Source organism: Lygodium microphyllum, chromosome 28 (assembly GCF_053477565.2).
Source record: "Lygodium microphyllum isolate KBCC chromosome 28, Lygodium_microphyllum_v1.1.10, whole genome shotgun sequence".
Taxonomy (NCBI): domain Eukaryota; kingdom Viridiplantae; phylum Streptophyta; class Polypodiopsida; order Schizaeales; family Lygodiaceae; genus Lygodium; species Lygodium microphyllum.
The window spans coordinates 37,935,280-37,961,254 of record NC_141162.1 but is presented as its reverse complement, the minus strand read 5'-3'; positions in this window follow the sequence as shown (position 1 = coordinate 37,961,254).

Genomic DNA, 25,975 nt, shown 5'->3' with positions numbered 1-25,975 from the left:
ACCAATAAAGAAACCCATGGCCACTTCTAAGGAGGGGGGTCATGACTCGTCACACCCTACTCAGATAAGACAACAACAACCCACCAAGAACACAACAAAGACCAGAGAGTCTACCCTCAAATGGGTGCCTAAGAACAAAGTCCCACCTCTTAGAAGTAGGCACACATGACCTCGCAACGCTAGAAACTCACACCCAAGAGCTAGGAGGCTATAGAATAGGTGATATAGGCAAATATGAATGGTCAAGCCGTGATGGGTTCCCAAAACCTTGTTGCAAGTGTAGGGCTATTACGAGGGTAATGACTAGATATGGGTGCTGAAAGCCAAAACTATAAAGGGCACTACTCAAATGCCACCCTCAAACCCATCTATGCAAGATCGAACATTAGTTAAGAAAGCAAGGCCCTAAGAGACCCTCATACCCAAGCTTGCGGAGCCTAGAGCTACTAAACCCATAGAGCCCAAGATCACTAAGCCATCGTTACTAGAGCAAGTCCATTGACCAAAACTGTAGCCGACTCCCATTAACTCGACCAACCCCAAGGAGCCTAGTGACCCTTCTACTTCTCATGCTAAGTGTAGCACATCCTTTGAGCCGCAAGCCCAACCCATGGTCCCTAAGGATGCCATTACTCCTAAGGACCCACTGCCACTAGAAGCTTCCTTGTTTAGCTCATTTCAACCCTATCTGCCACTAGCATCCTTAGAGTCGAATGTTTGCTCCTTGCCATGCACCTAGGAGGAATACGAATTCATGATGGTAAAAACCCGCATAGGAATTGATTGCCAATGCCGGGATATCTTGAGACCAAAACAACGGCCGATCACCTCCTATAGAAAGAGTTGAGTCATTGCCATGAGCCAAGAGTAAGAGAACTTCACAAGCTAGCAAGTAATGACTCATCCTTCTTACGCAAGTGGTATGCTCTTCGACTCTAGTGGGAACAAGAAGGCTACCAAATCATGACCAATGTTGAGCAATGACATGCCATTAAGATCTCTGAGTACGATCCCACTTACGTAGCTCCTACCTCTTTTAGGTATTGGCCATCACTTGCAATCTATCATTAGAAGATCATGTCATAATCCACCATTACCTAGATTGAGTCCTTACTGAAGAAGAGCTACACATTGCTAGTAGGATCGATTGTGGTGATCTTATCATCACTGATGTCCTCACCTATATCACACATGTAGGCATTATGCCTCAATGCTATGGACTGCCATATGCTCAGTTGGAATATAGCCCACAAAACTATGCATGGCTTCTGCAAGATAATGCCCTACCTACGTGCACTTAAACGCCCTTAACCCTTCGCTCTCCAATCCTAGGAAGGATTCAAATCATTCCTAGGGGAGGGATGAGGTAAGGTGGAAAGGAAACAAGCATAAAAAGAAAACTGGAAAAGAAGAAAACAAACATGCCTTAAATGTCAATCAATGTTTAAATGAAAAATTATCATGGATATTTTTGAATCGTGTGGATTGCTTGAAGTGGAAATTTTACTCTATACTTAAGCATTCCACATTCTTAAGAGCTTTCATATATGTTTATCTACCTCCTTGTGGAAGTTGACTCAAGAAAATGAATGGTGAGCTATGATATATGATAGGAACCTAAAATGGCAGGGAAAGATAAAGGTGGAAAGCTTGAGTTCCTGGAGGAAGAGCAAGAAAAGTACGGCTTGATGGTAGAAACGAGGGGTTTTTGCCAGTTCACATTCAAGCATACCCTAAACCTAGCAGATGCCATCACAGAGGAGCCACCCATAAAACAACTAGTGGACTAGTGCAATCGATAGAAGTATGTAGAGAAGGTCAGGTAGCAGGCTATTGATTACAACAAGTGCACATAATTTCTGAGGAGCTTCGATGCTGAAAGAAACTGTGGCATGGTGACGATAAGAAGAGGAGAAGAAGCTCGCCAAGTAGAGGTGGAGTTGAGCCCTATGATAGTGGAGAAGGCCTTGGGTTTAGCTAATAGGATTGAGAAATGCCCAAGGAGGGATGTGTATAACATGATGGGGTGAGAAAGACTGTCGTGCACATAGTTGATGGGGTAATCTTGGCGCATACCCCAAACCTTGAAATTAAAATCATGCAAAGATGGTTCATGCCCTCTTCTCCAATCAAAGATACAATGCCCTTATGAACAGAATCGGGGTACCATTGATGGAAAGCATTGTAGCTAGATCCCCAGTTGAGGTGGACTGGAACGCCTTTGTGAGCAAGACCATTGAAAACTCAGCGAAAGCCTTGGCCACCACAGGTGCAGGAGGAGGAGACGGGGAGTCCCCGGCCTCCACAGAGAGGCCATTTGGGAAAAAGTCCTCCTCCAAAGTATCCAACATCAAGTTCGGTGGAGTACTAATGGAGGCCATCATCCAAGAGACCTTGAAGGACACAAAAGGAGGTGAAGAGAAAGTAGGGGAGAACCCTAACCAATTGCCACACCCCGAGTAGGAGTAGTCTAGTGAGGGGACTATAAGTGATAGGGAAGAGCAAGAGACACAATCTGGCTAGAGAGAGCCTAGGGCACCAAAGAAGAAAACTCCATCGAAGCCGCAAAAGGAAATAAAGAAAGAATGACCAAGGAGGAACAAGCTAAGCTGAGGAGGGCCCAAAGAGAGTCCAAGAGGGCCGAAGAGGAGAGAAGGGAGAAGGAAGCAGCCGAGCTGAAGAGAGTGGAGGAGGAATTGAGAAGGGTTGAAGAAGAGAGAAAAAGAAAAGCAAAGGAAGAGATGAAAGAGTTGAGGAGAAAGGAAGATGAAGACATGGTGGCCATGCACAGGTCAGTGGAGGAGACTTTTAGCATAGAAGAGCTAGCCACTATGAGCCCCTAGAGGGAAGGAGATCCAAGAAGTAGTCTCAATATTATCAGGCAAGGGCAAGGCCCCAATGCGCCCCCTCCCATCAATCTTTACATCCCATGCCACAACCACCTCAACTACCCAATAGACTATAGCTACCATGGGCACTAGTAAGTTAATGTCCATGATGAAGTTTTTGGTAACGAAGATGCATGAGAAAGCTCCAGATGGTGGTCCCCAGCACCATAGGAGCTAAAGAACTAGCCACAGTCAATGTCGAGTTGAGGCAGGATCCCAAGAGGTAGAAGCCAGAGGTCTCTATGACTACAACATCTTCCACAATACCCACGGCCACAACATATGATGAGTACATCAAAGAGCTTTTAGTGCAACTAAAAAAGGTCAAGGAAGAAAAGAGAGTGGCATTATTTGAGCTGGAGACTAAAAGGGAAGCCTTAGCAACACTCAAGTTGGAAGAAACCTGCCAGGTAGCAAAGCATCAACGAGAAATCCGAGAGCTAAAAGAGCAGCACAAAGCTAAGGAAGGAGAAGAAGGAAAGTGGGAAGCAAGGCTAGGTGAGGAGAAACAAAACCTCGTTAGGATGCATCAATGTATCCAAGAGTTAGCAAAGTTGTATGAAGAGCTACAAGGAGATATGAAAAATGTCCTGGATGCCGCAGAGGAGCTAGAGGCAACAAGAGAAGAGAGGGCACGAAGATATCAAGAAGAAATAGAAAACTCGAAGAAGAGGACTGCCCTAGAGTTGGAGGAACATGAGACTAGAAAGGGAAATCAAATGCTTGGAGAAAGAGAAAGAAGAAACCATCAAAGAAGCAACCCAAGGGTTGCAGGAAGAGCTAGAGAACCTAGAGCAGGAGGTGGAAGAGATAAATACCATGGTTGAATCTAAAAGATAGTGGCATGAAGGAAAGAAGCCCACATGCAAAAGAATGAAGATCTATCTAAAAGGATGTCAGAAACTTCCATGTAACTCACCGTGGTGCAACAAGCCCAGAAGATAGTTGAGGAGTAGTTGAACCATGGAAACAAGGAAAAAACACAAATGTTGGAAGTATGGAATGAACAACAACACGTTGTAGTGACGTTGTCTCAAAGCATGGAGAAGGGCAAGAAGGAATTGAGAGAGAGAGCCAATCAATGGGAAGAGCACAACTTCAAACAGGTGTGAGGACTTGCCAAGCACTTGGCCATAGCAGAATGCAAAATGGCTTTTCTAATGATTCTACCTTTCTCTAGAAAACATATGCCATGTGCTAAAGCTCACTAATATTGTAAGTTCTACTAAATAAGCAAAGGATTATCATTATCATACCATGTTTGGAGATTAGCCTTAGAAAATATGCAAATGCTCTTTGGTAATAAAAAGAGGTTCCAAGTATGGGACTCTTTATTTCTTGCATGTTTCTAGTACGATCAATCACATTGTACCTATCACCACCAAGAAATAATTAGTTTCTTTGTGGCATAACTAGTCGGGGCACATGAGAAATAAATGAATATAAATTCTTTCTTGTACTGATTTAGATCTTTGTGCTTGTGAATATTGTGTTTATGGCAAGCAAAGTAAGACATCTCATAGACTACATGGCCCATCAGAATAGGCAATTGTTAGAGTTGGTTCATATTGATGAATGTGGACCAACATCTATAGTGTCACTTAAGGCGCATCATAATTTGTCATGCTCATTCACATTATAACATGAAAGGTTTGACTTTATCCTATATGCAAGAAAAGAGTTGTGTTAGATGTCTTTCAGAAAAGGTATTTAGTGTATGACTTAGACTATAAAGGAAAATGTATTTAGTATGCTGTCTAATCCTAGTTTACCTCATGAATCTCTCATTGAAGGCCGCAAAAATTATCATTCATCTAATAAATCAATCTCCAACAAGATGCAGGCTCAAAAATTGCCTAAAATGATTTGGCAAATCTTCATCATGAAAAGATCTTAGTGTATTTGGTTGTGAGGCATACATGCATATACCCAAAGAGAAGCATTAGAAGCTTGATCCTAAGTCGAGGAAATGCATCTTTGTTGGGTACATCGATGTAGGTAAGATGAGATGTTGATTATGGGATCGTGAAATTAAGGTCAAAACTAAGAAGCCCATACACAATAGTGATGTATTTTTTGAAGATAAAGTCTATAAGAAAAATATAAAAATGGTTGAAGTACCAAGGTTTATCTTTCAAGATGATGGACATGTATATTAGCTAACCTACAGATTCTAAAAATGGGAAAGCTATTGAAAATCTTATTTAAAATGGTAGATAAGAGCAACCACAAAAGGTTATGATTAAAAATCTGGAGCTTTGAGAGTCCTCCACCATTTGGATTGATATATCTTTTTATGGATTATGTTATGTTCACTGATTATGATAAGCCTTCATGCTATCATAGATCTATCTTGTAGGAGGATAAGCTCAAGTGGGAGAAGGGAACAAAGCTAGAAATGAAATATCTTTTTTAGCAATTGCACTTGGGAGTTGATTCCATCTCCAAAAGGGAAGAAAACTCTTACATATAAATATATTTACAAGATGAATATCAAGAGGAGATGCATTGCCTAAGCACAAGGAAAGATTAGTAGTAAAAGGACTCAAGCAAGAAAATCCCATTAAGTACGATGATATCTTTTCACTAGTGATGAAAATGGCTACTCTTTGTGCAATTCTTGATTATATGATGAGGAGAAGGCTATGTATCTACGGTAGTGATAGCAACCCTCCCACGAACATAATCAACCACAAAACCGGGGACAAAGCACACAAAATCTATGTGTATGGCTCTGCCATTAATCTCAAAATTGAAAAGAAACCATAAATCTCTCTTTTAATAATGAACCAATTTGTCATCTTCATCATCTTCATCCATAGCTTCAACCATTATACAAGAACAAAAGGGAAAAGAGAAATTTCTGCACAAAAGACAGAGGAGAGAGGAGAGAAAACAAATTTTTGCACCACCAAAAAGGAGAATATGCGATTGGAGAAGAGAGGGAAGGGAGAGAGGGACATAACCACTCGTGCACTCCACCCCACCTCTTTTCCAAAAAGCACACCCCTTCGTATTTTATTATTTCTTTGAAACTTTGATACATTTGATATTATAAGGCCTTTGGCCTTTAATTTTGAGTATTCCTACCCTTTACAAATGCATGCACGTAACACTTTTGTGTATACCATTTATTTATAATGGATGTGGATGTGGCCCCCTCATGTATCTATCTCTTTTTGGTGATTTTGTAACAACTTAGTATTATTCTCTTGACAAAAAATAAAAATATGATGCATGCTTGGATTCTTTTGTGCCTTGTTTTTATGCTTCTTTGGGTGTCATTAGACAGCAGTTTGATATATGCTTTGATAGCTACTCAACCAAAAATTGCTTTTGCAATGGGAGTTATCAACGGATTTATGGTTAATCTTGGCAAGAAGCACATGAAGGCAATGAAGGGGATCTTTTGCTACTTGAATGGTTTAAAGGGGCTATGTATTTTCTTTGGGATGAAAGATGAATCAATCACTAGGTACTTAGATGCAAACTTTGAAAAAGAAGGACATCAAGAGGTCTTTCTTCTCCAACAGGATAGTGTATGACCTTATCTATCCTAGAAGTTGAGTATCTGACAACAACAAAATTGTGCAAGGAAGCTATATGGCTTGCTCTTCTAGTGATGGATTTGGGACTTATAAGAGAGGTTCCCATTGTGCATAGTGAAAGTCAGAGAGTTATCTAGTTACCACTCACAAAATCCAAACTTCTAGTGATGGATTTGGGACTTGTAACAGAGGTTCTCATTGTGCATAGTGAAGCGTTTCAAGCGAGCTCTCATGGCTATCTCTCACCTAGCCGACGCGCCGTCGATCCTACGAATGTAGTGAGCATACCTTGATGCTCGATCAAGTACCCTCCTCTCCCGCGCACTCCGGTAGCTCCACGATCCTAGATGCTAGCGCAAGCATCCTCAAGCCTCCTCCATCTCCAAGCTCCATCCTCCATAGCCGCGCACGCAAGAGAAGAGAAGGGAAGAGAAGAGAAGAAGAGGAGAGGAGATGGTGAAGAGCTTCACCCTCTTGATCCCTCACCCTCACACACACTCACTCTCTCACACTCTCACACTCCCTCTCTCAAGTGCCCACACACAAGCAAGAAGGAGAGAAGAAGAGAAGAAGAAGAGGACTCCTTTTGCCACACACCAAAGAATGAGCTTCTTATTCATTTTTTCAACTTTATATACAAAACCCTAAATCCCTTCCCGGCAGTCATCCCCTTTTCCTCTTTTACATGGCCGGCCATAGCCTAGGCCCTCTTTCCCATTTCCCACCATTCTAATTTACCCTATTCCCACTAATGCATACACTTTGCACAAGAGCGAGCCTGGCACTCTTTTACACAGATTTGGGGGCGCTCCCATATTTTAATGGTGCGCCTTTTCCCCTTTTATTGCCGTGGCCCCACACCGAAGCCTTTTGAGGGTCGTGTCCGAATATTTGAATTTTTCAGGGATTGGTTGCCAGCCAAGGCGCCTTTTTTGCTCTTGCACCTTTTTTGCTCTTTTTCCTTCTTCCCAATTTTTATTCCTCTGTCCTGCGGTAACGTGGTCGGAAACACGGTAACATTACCCCCCTCCTAGCCAAGTGCCATTCCCATGGCACTGTGGTGGGACAAGGGGCGCGTTAGGTCGGCTAGTCGGCAGAACAGGTAGGTAGGTGGTTAGGATGACTCGAAGCGAGTCCGGCGTATGGTAAGCTCCATGGAGACATTCGGCATCCATCACGCTGTTGTAGGTGGTCGTCTTGTGAGTCGGAGAAGCGTTTGAAGCAATGCAATGATGGTGTGGGGGAATTTATTCTGGTAAACACCCCTTGAACTCGGTTTGGCTTGATCCCTATGGCTATGATTGAAGATATGTGCCTTGGATCTGAAAGTCCTCGGGCTAGTGGAATCAATAAGTTGTCCGTGGATCTTGAGGGTAGGGCATGGATCGTTGGACGATACATATCCAAGATCTATGCCAATGGCAAACTTTGAGCTGGTTCGATCATAGTGGCCATCAGCACCAGGCGGGTGGCTGGAGACCGGTACGCTTGGGGTCTTTAAGGGGTGCCAGGGTGACAGTCTTCCGCGGGTAGCCAGCCTTTGAGAGTCGATAAAACTTGCAAAAAAGATTGTGCCCTCCCTAAGGGGTGTGCTACTTGTCGTATAGGGTGTTGTGCTCGTGGCAGTGAAACTGGGAGATGGGTCTAACCTTGGGCAAGCCCTTAGTAACATCCCACACTTGAGGACCCAGCTTGTTCTTCGTTGGTGGTGCGGTGCGAGCCTTAGGGTGACAAGTTTGAAAGTCCTGCCCTTGATGTGCCCTAGGCATGAAGTGGGGGAGGGGGCTAGGGAGATCCCTAGGTGCTTTTTTTTTTTTTTGGAATGAGACATAGGCCCAAGTATCTTAGTCGGAATGAGGAGGGGAAGGTGGGCGGAGAGACTTGCTCAAAAATTGGCGACTCTGCATGTAATTCTTTAGATTCATGCGGACATGTAGGGAGGTAGTGGAGAGAAAGGGATGGTTGCATCTAGTAAACTGGATGTCGTTCATGTCCTCTAGGAGGGCTAGGCAAAAAGAAGGGAGGAGAGTAGCCCTCATCATGAGATGAGCCATGGCACAATTATCTATAGCATTAGGGTCGAAGAATAGGGGAGGCAGGCCACACTCTTGTGGAGTCGAGTCCTGCTTAAGGAGTAGCCTAAGTAGCCTAAGATAGTTACAGGTGGTTATGAAGGCGGGGTCAAGGCATGAGGAAAAATCTGCAAGCACATCATGGATTCATCTAGGCTTTCTGCGGTAAAAAGAAGGGTGTTGTCGAAGGATGCTACAGTGGAGTTATAAATGACAGGGAAGTCATAGCGCCATGGAGGTTGGCATCAAAATCTACACCTACCCTTCGAGGGTACGCCATATAAGTAGGGTCGTTTCGCTCGAACGGCAGGGTATTACAAAAAGCCATCCATGCGAGCATGCTTATGTCGCATACTCGCCTCCTCCACAAGGGTTGGTCCCTATAGTTTTGTACAGTGTAGGGGATTTCAAAAACTTTATCGTGCCAGTAGTCGCTCGGTTCAGTGCCCCAAGAAGTTGGGGTCTTTTCCCACTCTTCCAGCCATCTTTTCCCCAGCCGGCCACCGACCGCGATCACCTCGTCCATCACTTTGAGGGGCAGGACCCTCCACAGACTGTTGGGTAGGAGGAAACTGAAGGAGAATGGCTCCTTGGCTAGTTCCTGCACCTCCCACACCACCAATTTTGCATGGAATCCCGCCGGGAGATCATCTGGGCACGGAGGGAGAGGCGCGGATGGTAGCACAGCTGGTTTGACTTTCAGCTTTTGTCTGTGCCTCTTCCACCAGCTTTTTCCGCCTTTCTTTAGAGATGGCTTTCCTCTCTGCAGCTGGGTCTGCTTGTGGTGGATCTTGGGCCTGTGGCGAGGGGGGTTGCGGGACCACATCTTCCCTGAAGCGATTCACATCAATTTCCACCTCGGCTTCTTCCCCCTGCCGTTCTGCGAGTACTGCTTCTTCCTGGAACCCTAGGGCATCTATTTCTTGGGGGGTCAGGCTGGCTCTCATCAGGTATTCCCGCTATTCCCCCAGACTCAGCCTCACCTCCGCCGGCAATGGTGGCATATGCAGTCCTACGTGTAGATCCCTTCTCGCCATGCCAAGCTTCCTCTGTACTGCTTCCAGCGACCCTCCTTGTGCTGTGTGGGTGACGTCCAAGATGGTGTTGAGGAAGATCTTCTGTTGAGCGCTGAAGGCCACTAGGGCTACCTCTGCCTTGCTCTCCGCAATGATTTTCTCTTTTTCTGTTAAAGCAAGGCGGCGCGCCAGTGTCTTCACCTTCTTCTCGTTATGCGCGGCCCACTCCTCTACCCTCTTGTTCATCACTTCCAGGCCTTCCCCTTGTCTCAAGGTCAACATCATGATTTTCTGTCCATAATCCTCGAGTTCCCTGACCAGCCTCTCTCGTTCTTGTCATTCATAGGTTAGCTGCTCTGTTAGGCGTTTGAGCTCCTCCTCCTACTCCTCCATGCCTCGTTGCCTTTCTTTGTCTTTAGCATTCAGCTCCTCCCTGAGTGCATCCACCTTAGCAGCTTTTGTAGCAAGCTCCTCGTACTGCCCTATGAGAAGCTTGTGCCCTCTTTGCATGTTCACTAACTCTTGCGTCTCATTCTCAAGTAACTGCCTCCAATGTTCCTCTCTCTCATCCCTAGCCTTCAGTTCCTGTTTTAGCTCTGCAATTTCGCGCTGCTGCAAGGCCACCATTCTTGTCTTGTCCAGCTGGAAAGTGGCCATGGTTTCCTTCTTGGCTACCAACTCCGCCACGGCTGTTTTGCGTTCCTCCTTTGCTCTCTCCAACTGGGAGAGCAGCTCAGCGATGTATTCATCGTAATTAGCCGGTGGCATCATCGTTGCATGAATACGCGAGGTGGAGGCTTCAACTCTTTGCTTTTTGGGTTCCTGCCTGGACTCTGCATCTGCGGCTGGCCTTTTCTGTCCTGTGGCCGTAGTTTCTGTGCTCCGCCCCTGGCCCATTTCTTTGTTGATAAAATATTGCATCCACGCCACGAAATTCGACACATCAGCGCTAGTGGGGATGCTGGGGGTGACGGTGGTGAGTTCCGTGGGAGGTACCAAGAGGGTAGGGATTGGACGAAGCGGGGCCTTGCCTTTGCCTTCAGAGACTGGGGGTGGCACGAATTCTGGCACCTGTGTGCTGGATCCAAGCCCCTCCTCTCTGCATGGGCTTAGGTTCCTTAGTTCGTCCGCCTGGCACTGTTGTTCGATGGACCGTCGTGTGGCCTCCGCCAGGTCCTCCTCCTCTTTCCTTTGCAGCTCCTCCTCTTCTTCCTCCGCTTTCATCTTCCTTTCCTCCTGTCTTTTCTTCTGCTCCTCCTGCTTTTTCCCTTTTTGTTCCTTTTCCCTCCTTTTCTCTGCTTCAGCTTCTTGTTTGGATGCCTCCTTGGCCTTCTGCAACTCCTCTCTTTCCCTCTGCTCCTCCTGCTTTTTTATCCTCTCTCTCTCTTTTGCTTCTTTTAGGGACTCCTTCTTTGCCCTTTCCAAGTCCTCCCTCTCTTTCTTCCTGCCTTCATCACCCTTTTTCTTCTTTTGCACCGCCTTTTTCTTTGTTGTCCTGATCGCCCTCTTACTAGTTGGTCCTTCCCCCTCTTCTTCTGTTTCTGTCCTGTCGGTGGACCTATCTTTGTCGTGTCGAGGGGGCGACTTCTCCGGCGTCTCTCCTTCTCCCTCCTCTGGCTCTTATGCTGCTTTTACTGCCTCCTTAATTAGTGCAGTTAAGACTCCTCCGTAGCCGATGAAAGAGGCCTTGGAGGAGGCTTTCTTCCTTTCCGTTACCTTAGAAGCAGGAGAGTCTGCTCCTGTTGGTGCACTTCCCAGGGCTAGTGCTTTGGCCGCTTGATCAATAGTCTTCCGCACGTAGCCATTCCAGTCCACCTCATCTAGTGTGTGGGCCGCTACATTCTCCAGCATGGGCACACTAATCCGATGCATTAAAGAGTTGTATCGTTGGCTGGAGAAGAGTACGTGCACCAACTTTGCCTATAGTCTGGCGTCAGCATCGGGGATGTCTTGGATGCTTATGCCGTCGTTTGTAAAGTACCTCTTCCTTCTTCATTTTTAGCAAGGCGTAAACATCCCTTTTTTGCCACCTTTCAGTCCTCGGTGCCAATCCCAGAGCTTTTTCCACCAGGGCTGGGTCCAATCGGACCGGTACCTTCTTTGCGCCCTCTCCTCAGCCTACTGTTACAGTGCCCGCTTCCTATTCCGAATTATATGTCCTGAGGAACTCCACGCATTTGAAATGATCAGGCTCCTGCAAGAATTTTTCAATATATTTTGTCAGGTTGCACTGTTCCACCACTCTTCTGGCTGCCTCCTCCTTTGCCACCACGACTCCGATGTTGTGGATGGTTCGGAACTTCAGCTGACCGAAGGCGCGGTTTTCCAATTGGATACAATATAGCTCCCTTTCTTCGTCAGTGAATGGGAGCTGATGGGCTCGGTCTTGCTGCGACATTTTTTGCTCCTGCCATAATTCATAACTTCCGTTAGTGTTTTCCATATAGCGCTTTGCTATTTTTAAACTGTTAACTGAATTTTTGGAAGCCATTTTTTCCACTCCAATGCTTATATATTTCACTCCTTTTATTTTACCATACCCCCCTTTTTATTCATTTCCTATCTGATTCCCTCCACCGTATTTCCCACTTTTCTTTTCATCGGGTTTTTGCACGTACATGCGTACCACGTGTCTTCCGACTGAGAGAAGAATCCTTCCTAGGATTGGGAGTTAAAGGGTGGCGTTGGTGCTGTTGGGGTAGGAATTTACGTGTGAAGAAACCACGTATAGAATTGTGGGTTGTATTCCAGTTGCACATGACAATCGAGAGCAGCCGGTTGGACAGAGACCTGGGAGATGTAGGTCAAGACATCATGAAAGAGATCCCCAGTATTAAGACGGCTAGTGACATGTAATTCCTCTTTGGTGAGGAGTTGGTAAATATAGGGGTGGGCAAGCACATGGTCGTCTAGGTGCTGATTGCGGGTGATGGCCAAAACCCTAAATGAGATGGTGCCGCATAAGTGGGGTCGTATTCAATGGTCTTAATTGCCCTGCGTTGCTCAGCATTGGTCATTATTCGGCAACCTTTTTTCTCCCATTGGATTCGCAGAGCAAACCACTGCTGTAAGAACGTGGAGGGCGAGCTTGCCATCTGCATGAGCTCGTGCAGTTTGCTTTCAGGAACAGAGCGGGGAGGCTTTCGATATGAAGGAACTAGGCGTCTGAGCGCCGCTTGCTCCCTTGAGATTTCATTGTTTGCTATGAGTTCTTCAGCAATCTTGGGGGATTTAGTAGTTATGAGTTCGTATTCTGCCCATGTGCAGGGTAAGGCACGAACCTCCGAAGCAAGGGTTCTGTCAAGGAGGCCTAGGTCTAGCCGCTCATAGCTTCTAGCGAATGTGGTGAAAGTGTCATCCAATATCCTGATGCAGGTTATTAAGTCATCCCCAGAGGTCGCGGCAAGGTCGTTAGCCAAGGAAAGGAAAGGTGGTACCGCGTATGAGGGTCTAAGACCCGTTGATGGGCTTGGTGCAGTCCCGACTGGATAGTGGTGACTACCTCATCAGTGTCACAGGTTGGGCTTTGTTCGCAGAAACACATTGAGGTGTTGTAGGGAGCTCTGGGGGCCTGGGGGTTGGGCTGGGTTCTGAGCGAGCAGTCATAGGATTTTTCAAGCCCTCTGGAGTAAGCAGGTTTAAGGCTTGTGGCGGTTGCTTTGGTCGATAGACAAGTTGAGGCTTACTAGCCATTGCTGGTAATGGTGTGCTCATTATGTGCTGGCTACCCCGTGTGCAAACCTTCCTTTCTAGGGTGATATGACTTGTAGATGAGCTTTTTAGCTGGCCATTTTTAGGCACCCAAATCGAGGGGTTGCCCTCGTAGTATCCTTGTGTCTGCAAGAGATCCTTACAAATCCATCGCAGGATGGTCGTTTGGCTATGGCAATAGCGTCTATACTGCCTCCTAGGCCGGAATGACTGACATTTCTGGCGGTTAGGGTCCCGTTTGGGCGGTGTACCCGAATGCGGTTCTTGCCATTTTGGCACCCACATAAGTCCTAGCTTGTTGGCCTTGTGGGCGTTCTTGGTGTATTTGGGTTTTGGGTCGAGTGCGTGGCACGAAGCCACAGGTTTCGTACGTTTAGACTGGGTCTGGGGTGTGGTTTTGGAGGTTTCTACCGGCGGCGTCGTGATGGTGGAGGAATCATGACAGCCCTTGCTGAAGGTTGTTACTATTCGGGTGCTGTCGATGGCAAGATGAATGCGGTTTAGGTTGTAATCCACATTACAATGCGTTAGCTTCTTGAAGGTGCGACCCAATAGTGACACATTACTGACTTCCTTGGTGTTAGGCAACACATGGAAGAAGGCTGGTAAACTTTCAGTCTAGATAGAAACAAGTGCCTTGCACTTCCCTAGGAGTGAATAGGCAGCACCCCCAAATGGGGTGAGGTTGACATTAGTGGGCTGTAGCATTGGTTGACCAATGCGTGTCCAATGATCATGCGTCAAGATGTTGTAGTCGGCCCCTTCATCAATCAAGGCGTCGAAAGAATACACCGTGTCGGCTGTGACTGTGATTCGTAGATACGCCGGTGCTACTGCTTCTTTGTCATGATCCGTAAGATCGGTTACAGTTGCCATTCGGACGTTCAACGGGGCTGCTGGCATGGGTGGCTCATGTAATGGATGGGGAGGAGGATAGTACTTCTTTACGCGGCTGCCGTTAAAAAAGCCCACTCCTTCAACGTCAAGTGTTTCCAACTCAACATTCCCGGTTCTACCAATCATGCGTACTCTAAAAGGGCCTAGTCCTCGGAACTTCATTTTTTGTTTGTGTCCTTTCACTGAGTATAGCAGAACAAGATCTCCTTGTTCAAACTCGCTGCTTGACATGCTTGTCAAACCACATTTTTCGTCGAGCCTTCTCGCAGATGAGAGCGTGGGTGGCCAGAAGACGAGTCTCTGACAGGCATTCCAGCTCGGTCAGGCATTGCGTCCATGCTTCCTTCCCTTCCCATCGTTCTTGGAGTGCTATCCTCAGGCTAGGAACAAAGAATTCTATCGGTAGAATCACTTCAGTCCCATAGGTCAGCCTAAAGGGGGTTTGACCGACGGCTGTTTTATAAGCTGTGCGGTAGGCCCACAAGGCGGCCATCAACTTATTGTCCCAATCGCTTCTTGAGGCTGAGACCACCTTAGTCAGGACGTTAATAAGAATCTTGTTAGTCGATTTTGCCTGGCCATTAGCCTGAGGGTAGTATGGCGAGGATTTGCGATGGATGATAAGAAAGATGGATAGGAGATGTGCTATCACTTCATTGATGAAGTGTGTGCCTTGGCTGCTAACGAGTTCGATGGGGCAACCGAAGCACGAGATCACTTGTTCCCATAAGAACTCGACAGTCGTCCTAACGTCGTTTTTTCATGTTGCTCTTGCCTCTGCCCATTTCGTGAGGTAATCCGTGGCCACTACGATGTACTTGGCTTGCGAGTACTGCGCTGCGGGGCTTATTGGTCCTATAAAGTCAATTTCCCATTTTTCGAAGGGTTGGCGAGCAACAATTGGGGTTAACTCCATTTGATCCTTACGAATCAAAACTTTTGCCCGCTGGCACTCGTCACAATGCTTGAAAAATCACTTGGCATCGCGGAAAAGTGTGGGCCACCATAGTTGGGACTGCAACACCTTCCGTGCTTTTGTGTCTCCGTTAAAGTGTCCCCCTGCAATGCCGTTGTGCGCCTCTGAGAGCACATCGTGCATCTCATGTTCACACACACCTTTGCAGCAACCCGTTCTTGCCCCAACCTATAGAGTTGGCATGCAATCAGCTGGTAGGGCTGGAGCTTCAATATCAAACGCCTAAGTCGTGCCTTTTCTATAGGTCGCTCAGGTAGTCCGTGCTCGAGCACTTGGATTATGTCATCTGCCCAGTATGGCGTCAAATCAGCCTTAAATAGGTATCTTTCTCTAGTCAGGTGGAATAGGTGGGCGTCAGGTAACTCGTTAATGATGCCTTGTCCAGTTGCTTCTCCTGTGGGTATACAGGACATGTGATCAGCCATGTAATGCTGTTTTCCCTTTCGTACCACCACGGAGAAATCGAACTCTAGGAGCAGGAGGAGCCAAGGAGCTATGCGTCCTGTAGCGCAAGGTTTGTTTACCAAGTAGAGCAAGGCTTGATGGTCCACGAAGAAAATGAAAGGTGTGGCCAGTAGATAGTGCCGGAATTTCTTCACGGCGAACACCATGGCTAGTCCCTCCCTTTCCGTTGTTGAATAATTCATCTCTGTCTCAGTGAGTTGCCTGGTAGCGAAGCTGATTGGGTGTATGCTCACCCGGTTGGCACAACACTGCTCCTACGGCGAACTTAGAGACATCAATGTGTACATGGAAGGTAGTGGTCCAGTCCGGGGCTCACAGAATCGGTGCTGTCGTTAGAGCCTTTTTCAATTGTTCGTACGCCCGTTGGCATGCTTCGGTCCACTCGAAGACGATTAGTAGCTTGTACAATGGCCTAGCAATCAGCGCGTAGTTCAGTACAAACCGACGATAGTATCCTGTGTGACCTAAGAAGCATTGAACCCTCTTGTAATTACTTGGGGGTGGAAGGTCAATGATAACCCTGACCTTCGAGAAGTCCGTGGCAATGCCGTTTTTTGACACCACGTGTCCTAAGATGCATCCGTGCTTCACCCAAAACTGACATTTCAAGGGGTTCAAGGAGAGGCGATATAAGCGACACCGTTCAAATACCGTGCAGAGTTTGTCTAGATGTTCAATCCAGGTCGAATGGACATACAGGTCGTCAACAAAGACCTCCAACTCCTTATGAAGCATGTCCTTGAATATGGTGCACATAAGGCATTGGAAGGTGGCAGGGGCATTGGTTAACCCAAAGGGCATGACTACGTAAGCAAAGATGCCCCACTCAGTGGCAAAGGCGGTCTTGTGCCTGTCTGCAGGATGCACTTGCACCTGGTTGTACCCCGAGAAGCCGTCTAGGAAACTGTAAGCTTCCTTACCTGCCACCCTCTCCAGCATGTGCTCGGTGTATGGCAAGGGGTAATTGTCTCTCTTTGTAGCAGCGTTCACCTTCTTGTAATTGACGCACACTCGAATCTTGCCATTTTTCTTCATCACGATCACTATGGGTGACACCCAGTCTGTGTGCTCAATTTCGTAAATGAATCCAGCTCTCATCAGCTTGTCGATTTCCTCCTTGACAGCATGAGTGTGCTTTGGATTCATGGGGTACGGCCGCTGCTTGACCGGCATTGCATCCGACGTCATGGGTATGTTGTGAGTCACAACACTCGGATCTACCCCTCGTAGCTCATCTAAGGACCAAGCAAATACGTCTATGTACTCCCGCAAAAGAGCGACAAGACTGAACTCCTCTTCAGTACTCAAGTCCTCGACAATGAACACCGGTCGTGGTACTTCCCCTCCCCGGGCTAGGTTTACCTCCTTGACCTTGGCTGGCCCTTCGATTGGTTCGCTTGTTTGCCCTTGGCGCTTGGCACCTAGCAGAACCACTACCCTATCCCCTTTTTTGAATTTAGTGAAGCATTTGGGGAGGTCTTGCGGCTTTCTCTGTTCCTCTGATCGTGCTTCCTTGGGGCATTTTGCCTCATCCTTCCGCAACCGTTTGCGCCTCAGGTGGACAGGTAAGTCCCCCTTGGTGCGTCTGGTCATGGGTGGCCTAGGGATTTCTGGGTCGCTATCAAAAGTAACTTTCGATTCAGAGTTAAACCCCCCATCCTCACTAGTAGAGGTGGTCTCCCCTGGTGGCCGTAGTTCAGATGGCGATTCGGTTCCAAGCAGTGATGTCGTTCCAGGTTGGGCGAGGCCGGCTCGCTCAAGGTCTACGGCTCCTATGCATTCCAACCAAGCCCGATCACATTTTGTACATATGACACCTTGGTCCATTTTAAGGGCCTGTCTCCTCTGCGGCTTGGCGTCTGCCCGTATTTGCTCAATTTCTCGTCCTTCAGTGTCATACTCTATGGTATCCACTTCACCCTCACTTTCATCACTGAAGGATTGGCAATCTTTGTATTCGTCACAGGAATCTTTATCGCTCGACTGCTCATCTTCTCCCAAGGCTTGCTCTGGGTCGTCTAGTTGGTCGGGGACCAAGGCCCAGTTATACCTGAGGTTCAGCTCGTGCACCCTGGTCCACTTCCACTCGGACTCCTCCAAGAGGTCCTGGAGCGGCTTGACGTTGGCGGCTGCGTTGCCTGTTAGCCGGTCCGTTAAGTACTCCAGTATTCCCTGGAGTTCCCTTTTTTTGGAAGGCACTTGGAAGGTAACAAGCTCAAGCCCTTCGTGGGGGCTTGCTGCCATCATGTAGAGTGGCGTAGACAGTGTTCCGTTTGCCTTGCCGACCGTTTTGATAGCTTGCTCGTATGCCTCCTGGTCGGAGAACGGTAGGTCAATTGTAGCGAGGATGTGCATCCAATCCCGCTCATCCTCTAGGTAGGGGATATACTTGGTCAAGGACTCATAGGGCTTCCTGACTTGAGTGTTCCCTTTGAGCATAGCTGAGATGGCGTCCAGGTCGACTGGTGAGGTTTTCCAAGTGTCAATTTCTATTCTACGGTGTTAGTTCTATTGCCAAGGAAGATCAAGCCGTTACCCCAATCTTCGATGACTCTAGCGTTGCGCATCCAAGGTCGGCCTAATAGGACATCATAGTCCACTCCCTTCATGACTATAAAGTCAACGGAGAACTAGACTCTTGCGATCTTCACTCGCCAATTTTTCAAGACCCCGAATGGTTTCACTCTCATACCGTTTGCTAGCATAACGTTAAACCTAGCAGCTTCAACAGGCGGGTTTCCCCAAGTTTGTAGCACCGCATGGCTAAGCACACTAACCCCAGCTCCCGTGTCTACGATTCCCTTCCTTGTTGAGTCACCCAGGGCTATGACTAGCAGGACTGCGTGCATCTCAGAGCCTTCCCAAAAGGCGTTGAGGTGCAAGGATTTAGGTATAGAGTGTAGCGTGAGGCTGGGCAATTGTGTTTCTGCATCCTGGTCTTGCGGGTCTACCGTGACCTGCTCTTGTGAGCCCTCAACCCACTGCTTAAGGTCCTGCCATAGGGCAGGGGCGCTGCTTAAGCAGATCTCCTAGGCCAAATGTTACGGGGGTGGTCACTAGTATGGTCAGGAGATTGCTAAGTGCTTGTCCCTCCTTTAAGCTAAGCTGTCCGGGCCAACGGCCATGGCTGATCTACGGCTCTGTTGCGTCCGAGCTTGGTCTTAGTGGCACTGTTTGTGGCACAGTAGCCTCGGCCGACCTAGGTGGAGGTGGTGACCTTGGCGTGCTTATGCTGGACAGATCATCGATCTCGTCCTCCGTGATGGGTTCGCATCTTTGAGGTGCTGTTGAGCCTCCCTCACCAATTCCTTCACCTTTTCTATGGCCTCCAATTGTCGCTTGGGGTGTGGGTATTCCCCTATCCTAGCGCTTCCCTTTTCGGTTGTCTTAGGGGCTAAAGTCTCCGCCTACGCGTCTGAGACTTTCTTCCCAGCAGTTAAAGTCATAGCACTCTCGGTCTTCAATGCGACCTTAGCGTCCGACCTCTCCTTTCTCCGCCTGTAGCTTTTCTTCCCTATTGAGGCCGCGTCCAGGTTGCTCGATCCTGGCAGAGAGATGTCGGCCTGCTTGGTTTGGGCTCGGGTCATGACTCGCAAGGGAATAGGTGTGGCCTCCCCATCGGGGTTTTCGATGCCAAACAGCCCTAATGGGACGGATGGAAAATTAGCTATGCTAGAGGATGGCTTCCGCTTTGGGCAATCAACGAAAAGATGGGTGATTCCACACTCTACGCACCTTTGATCCGCCTTGTCCCTGTTTTGCTGCTCTCTTTCAAGGCGGCGCGATGAGACATGACCGGGGTGTCCGCAAGTCCAACAAGTGACTGGATCATGTGGCTGCCCTCCTAGGCCTCTACCCCGTCCTCTTCCCAACGCCATCACCGGCAGGGTCGATAGTCCATGAGGACCGCATTACCCTCGTCGTCATGTGAGACGTAAGGGTAAATGTAAGTCTCTTCATCGTTTGGCTCCTCCACGTAATGAACTGGAGCGTCGCTGGGTGGGTGGGTCACATAAGGACCAGGCGGTCTAGGAATGCCGGTGGGGTTTATGTCCATTCTAGGGACGGCGGATTTCATATCGTTAGGCGCGGGTAGAGCCAATGGGGCTCCCCTTCCAAAGAATGGCTATGGCCTGTTAGCTAGATAAGGCTGGCCGTAGGGTTGCGAGTATGGAAACCTTCTTGGTAGCCTGCATTGTGCGGCATCGTGGTCGAACCTCCCACAGTTGGCACAAGGTCTTGACCTAGCGTCTTGACATTCAGCCGGCAAGTGGTTCCCTCCACAGTACACGCACTGGATGTGTGGCCGCTTTGGTCGTCTCAGCATGTCCTGTATCTTGGTTAATTCCATTCTGACCTCTGCCAGCAGGCCTTGGTCTGTCTCGGTGGCCTTCCCCTTATCTTGGGATGATGGGTTTGACCGCTCACTAGAGGCTGGCGCTCTCTCTAAGCTCCGCGGGTTGGTTTCTTCTAGATTTGAGCTCCTGGAGCTCCGCTCTTTCAGCTGGTCATCGACTCTGATGGCTTCCTCAAAAACCCTAGCCACCACATCTCGCTGCAAGCTTGAGTTGCGTGCCAGTGCCTTATACAACTCCTCATCTTGAATTCCGCTGATGTCGATACTGCCCTGTCAGTCGATCGCTTGCCTAAAGAGATTCTTTTAAAAAGGCTCCTCACGTGGGTCACATAGTCGCGGATGCCCTCCTTCTCCTTCTGCTTGACGTTCATTAGGCGCACTAGCAGGTTGTCGAAGTATCCGGGCTCGGCAAACCTCTTGACAAAAAGATCCTTGAGGTTATTGAAGTTGGCCCGTTCTATGGCATCCAGGCTTGTATACCATGTCCTACCTTTATCGCTCAAGCAAAGTCCGAATGCTTGTGAACGTTGAGTCTGGTCGTTGAGGCCATTGGCCTCACAGACTTGCTCAAACTGCTCGACAAAGCTGTATGGATCATCATATGGCTGGTACTTGTCGAGTTGCTTGGCGACAATAGGTATTTTGGCCTAACTCTTTGAGCCATGGTTTGCCCCTAACCCTGCAAGCAGCGACGTTGCTAGTGCAGTGGCACTGTGCTCTACTGCAGTGTTATCGAGCAGTCGTTTCATGAGGAGCTCGCTCAGCGTCAGGTCTCCCTCAAGTGCTCTTTCCTTGTTCGTACGGTTCCAGCCAGCCAAGTTTAGCACTCTCGATGTACCTCATGCAGCTCCATGATTTGCCTCAGGCTCCTGGCTTGTTGATCCCTATTATACTCGGCTATGCCTTGCAATGCCTTGCGGGCTAGCCTTCTCTCCTCCTCTAGGTCTGCAATGATTGCATCTGTCGTTCTGCCATGGTGCTCGTACCGGGCATGCGCATCATAACTGCTCACCATCTGCTGTATAGCATCTGGGAATGTGCTCATGTCGAGCTCCTCAGTAAACCGATGGTCTGAGCCCTCCTCCGCCATGGTCGAATTCTTGCGCCTCACTGCGCTGTTGATCAGGTTGACTAGTCATGGCAGGTCCTTGTTGTTGGCGCTCCTTGCTTGGTTCTCCTCTATGCTTTGCGTGTCTGTCTATGTCCTGGGTCCTCTCCTATTGGTGGGTTCCTTGAGCGCTTTATCTGAGTGAGGTCCCTAAATTACTGAATACAATTCTCAATTTACCGCTACTCGGTGAGTGTGTTGTCCTCGTGCACTTGTGCCCAATCAGGATTTCAGTTTCCTTAAGTGTACTTCAAGTGCAGAATCCAATGTGAGTGTAGCAAGCAATTCCCCGGCGCCCCACTCACTCTCGCTCGTTTCTGGCCCGATAGGCTTGTGGGTCCATTTTCTGGCCGTTTGGTCAGGGTTTAGGGTTCCTTATTTGTTTCCTTGTTCACTTCTGATCGATCGGGTCTTCGTGGTTCAGCGGCTTGCGTTCTAGTCCGTGGCTCCCTCAACTGTCTACTGCCCACCGCTAAGCGGCTATGTACTATAATTTCTCTTAGTACGGGTGCCAGAATCAACTTCTGAATGCCCGAAGGGTTTCGACAAGTTGTGCTAATGGGCGTTTCCCGGTTGGGTCAAATTTCTGATACTTTTGACAAAAGGCTGCATTCGGACCAAGTGGTCTGAATTGCAGGGTCCGAGTGGGTCACTCGGACGGGCCGAATGGCATGGGGTCAAGGGCCGAATCTCCAATCTGGCTCGAACGAGTTTTACTCGGACGGGCAAAATGACGGGTTTGACAGATTCGGACAGGCTAATTCAGACAGGTCAAACTGCGGTTGACCGAGGGTCGAATCTCGGGTGTAGCCGAGTTCCGATTGTGGAATTCGGACGGGTCGCTCGGACGGGCCGAACGGCACCAGGCCGAATGTGCCACGTGGTCAAAAAGTTATGGCTCGGGCGGTCCGAAGAGAATCTCTCGGACGGGTTGACTCGGACGGGCCGAATGCCGACTAGGGTTCTAGTCAAGTGGCCGAATGGCAAGGGGCCAAAGGCCGATTCTGGGCCTCAGCCTAGGAGCAATAGCCCGGATGGGCCGAAAATGGCGCGACGGAAACCTTTGCGATGCCGATCTTGCCCGGTTCTTGCGATTTACTCAACTATTACAAGCACAAACCTCCAAATACCATCTAGGGGATTTGAGAAATGGATTGATATACCTGAATGGGTCGGTGAGTACGTCGGTGCTGCGATCGAATCACACAGCCTGGGGCTTCATAGCTCTCTCTCTCTCTTTCTCTCACTCTGAAATGGCACAAATGAGTTCTCTTTTGGCCTCCCGGTTCTTATATGCCCTCCCAGCTGTGGTGTTGACACCCCTGATCCCTCTCTTATCGATCTTAGTCCTCACTAGCAAGCATTTTGCGCATTTGCATGACTTTTTTCCCTATTTTTACTCTGTTTTGAAACAATGAACCCTACCCTTTTCCGGTTCGATCTCCTAGCTCTAACCTACGCTAAATGCAACAAAAATTGAAGACAAAAAACTGGAATAGATTCTCCATGCTTTCCAATCATCAACAACCAAAATATCCAAAATACTTACTTTTTCCGAAGATTAAAAGCACCCAACTTCCTACCTATCTCAAGCTCCGTTTCAGGGATGAATACCCTACTTCGATGCTCGATGTGAGGCGCGCAAGTGCTCAAGCTTGAATCAGTAGTCCTGGCAACGGAACCAAAATGTGGGAGCTTTTGCTCAACCGCCAAGACCCTCGGACCGCTTATTCTTTCAAGCGTTTCAAGCGAGCTCTCATGGCTATCTCTCACCTAGCCGACGCGCCGTCGATCCTACGAATGTAGTGAGCTTACCTTGATGCTCGATCGAGTACCCTCCTCTCCCGCGCACTCCGGTAGCTCCACGATCCTAGATGCTAGTGCAAGCATCCTCAAGCCTCCTCCATCTCTAAGCTCCATCCTCCATAGCCACGCGTGCAAGAGAAGAGAAGGGAAGAGAAGAGAAGAAGAGGAGAGGAGATGGTGAAGAGCTTCACCCTTTTGATCCCTCACCCTCACACACTCTCACACTCCCTCTCTCAAGTGCCCACACACAAGCAAGAAGGAGAGAAGAAGAGAAGAAGAAGAGGACTCCTTTTGCCACACACCAAAGAATGAGCTTCTCATTCATTTTTTCAACTTTATATATAAAACCCTAAATCCCTTCCGGGCGGTCATCCCCTTTTCCTCCTTTACATGGCCGGCCGTAGCCTAGGCCCTCTTTTCCATTTCCCACCATTCTAATTTACCCTATTCCCACTAATGCATACACTTTGCACAGGAGCGAGCCTGTACTCTCAGACTCCACAACCTCACATCCATTTTGTGATACTTCTTCTCCACCAGCCAATCTCCACGAAGCCCCATCATCGACCCACATGATAACCCTGCAACCACCTAAGCCCTCCATCAACAAGTGTCCGCAAGTGCTATGGGGCTGGCACTCGGCTAGGAGGGGGCTAATGTTAACCCCAGTGCAAGAAAGCAAAAAGAAAATTAAGAAAATAAAGGGCAAAGCATCAAAAGTCTGCTCAATTGAAGAAATAGGAGGACAAATGGGTCAAAAACGTAAGGGAAGCAACCATAAAAGTTCAGGGCAAGTGCAAAAGAGGAAATGCGCATTTTAAATATAAAAGCGCACTCTAAATCCCTGTAAAAAAGCACCATGCTTCCTTCTATGCAATTTGTAAATGTAAATGGGTATGGGTGAAGGCACAATGCAAATAGGAAGGGAATAGGAAAAAAGGACCTAGGCTTAAATGGTCGAGCATGTAAAAAAGGGATGGGTGCCCAAAGGGGATGTTAACCCCAACACGAAGAACGCAAAAGGAAATAAAAAAGATGCGGGGAAAAGGCGGAAAAAAGATAGCTCGACTGAAGAAAGAAGAGGAGAAAATGCCAAAAGCGCAAGGGTAACCTTAAAAAATCCAAGGCAAATGCAAAAGGGGAAATGTGCATTTTAAAATACAAAGGCGCACCCTGAAATCTTGTAAAAGAGTGCCAGGCGGTGGAAAATCCTGAAAGCTAAAACAGAAGACAAAGACAAAGGCCAAGGCAAAGAGAAACGGAAGACAAAGGCGCACAAGGAAAAGTGCAAGTCAAAACTTTTGTAAAAAAGTGCAAGCGCATCATGGTTTAATTCAAGGAGCGCCAGGCTCTCACCCGTGCAATTTGTAAATATAGACGGGCGGTGGAAAGGAAGCTAGGAAGATAGGAGGACAATGGGAAAAAGGGCCTAGGCTACGGCCGGCCATGTAAAAAAGGGAAAAAGGGGATGACCGCCCAAAAGGGATTTAAGGTTTTGTATATAAAGTTGAAAAGTGAATGAGAAGCTCATTCTTGTGTGTGGCCAAAAGTAGCTCTCCTCCTCCTCCTCTTCTTCTTCTTCTTCTTCTTATTGCTTGCTTGAGCTTGTGCTTGAGAAAGGGAGTGTGAGAGTGTGAGGGAGTGAGTGTGTGAGGGTGAGGGACCGTGGGGTGGAGAAGCTCTCCATCTTCTCCTCTCTTCTTCTCTTCTCTTCTCTTCTCTTCTCTTCTCTTCTCTTGCTCGCGGTGATGGAGCTTGGAGCGTGGAGCTTGAGGATGGAGCTTGCTTGAAGCTTGCACTTGGATCGTGGAGCTACCGGAGTGCACGGGAGAGGAGGTAACTCAAACAGCATGGAGGTAAGCTCACTACACCTGTAGATATGGATGGCGTGTTGGCTATGTGAAAGGTAGCCATTAGTGCTCAGCTTGGAACGCTTGAAGCAATAAGTGGTCCGTGGGTCTTGGCGGTTAAGCAAAAGCTCCCACAGGGGACTAGGGTTTTGTATAAAAGGAAAAAAGTAAATGAAGAATCTCATTCTTGTGTGTGGCCAAAACTAGCTCTCTTCTTCTCTTCTTCTTCTTCTCGTTCTTGCTTGCTTGAGCTTATGCTGCTTGAGAGAGGGACTGCGAGGGAGTGAGTGTGTGAGGGTAAGAGACCATGGTGGAGAAGGTCTCCATCTTCTCCTCTCTTCTTCTTCTTCTATTCTCTTCTCTTGTCTCATGCACGGCAATGAAGCATGGAGCTTGGAGCTTGAGAATTGAGCTTGCACCTTGTATTGTGGAGCTATCGAAGTGCTTGAGGGAGGAGGCAACTGGATCAAGAATGGAGGTAAGCTCACTACACTCATAGGTGTGAGAGTGTGTAGGGCTATGTGAAAGGTAGCCATTGCACTTGGCTTGAAATGCTTGAAACAATAAGCAATCCGTGGGTCTTGATGGTCGAGCGAGAAGCTCCCACATCACCCTCATGTGCATTAATTTTAGCATTAATATGCAAAGTTATAGAAATAGACTTGCAATTAGCTAGACCATACTTCTTATACATATCCTACACATACTATCTCTATGACAACCATATACCCTTTGGAGTCCTGATTATCTCCATGCCAAGAAAATAGCAGAGTTCTCCCAAATCCTTCATCTCAAATTCAGTCTTGAGGAGACTCTTCACATGGTCAATCTCTGTCTCACTCTTACCCACAATGATCAAATCATCCACACATATAGTAATGACCACAATGCATACATCACTCTTACATATATAAACTGAGTGATTAGCCTATGCTCTACAAAATCTAATGATGCTAAGGTATTTTGCAATCCTGTCATGCCATGCCCTGGGTGCTTGCTTCAACCCATGCAAGGCCTTACAAAGCATGCATACATAATCTAGATGACGTTGGGCATACCCTTTGGCAATGAGTCCTGTGTTATAGCACTCAATAGATCTATTTGACTTATGCTTAACCTCGTAAACCCATTTGTAGCCAATAGCTTTCTTGCCTTTAGGTAAAGGTACTAAATTCCATGTGTCATTCTCCTTAACTATAGCCATTTCTTCATCCATAGCAAGATCCCAATAGTCATTACCCACTACATCCTCAAAACAAGTGGGTTCCACATCCTATATAA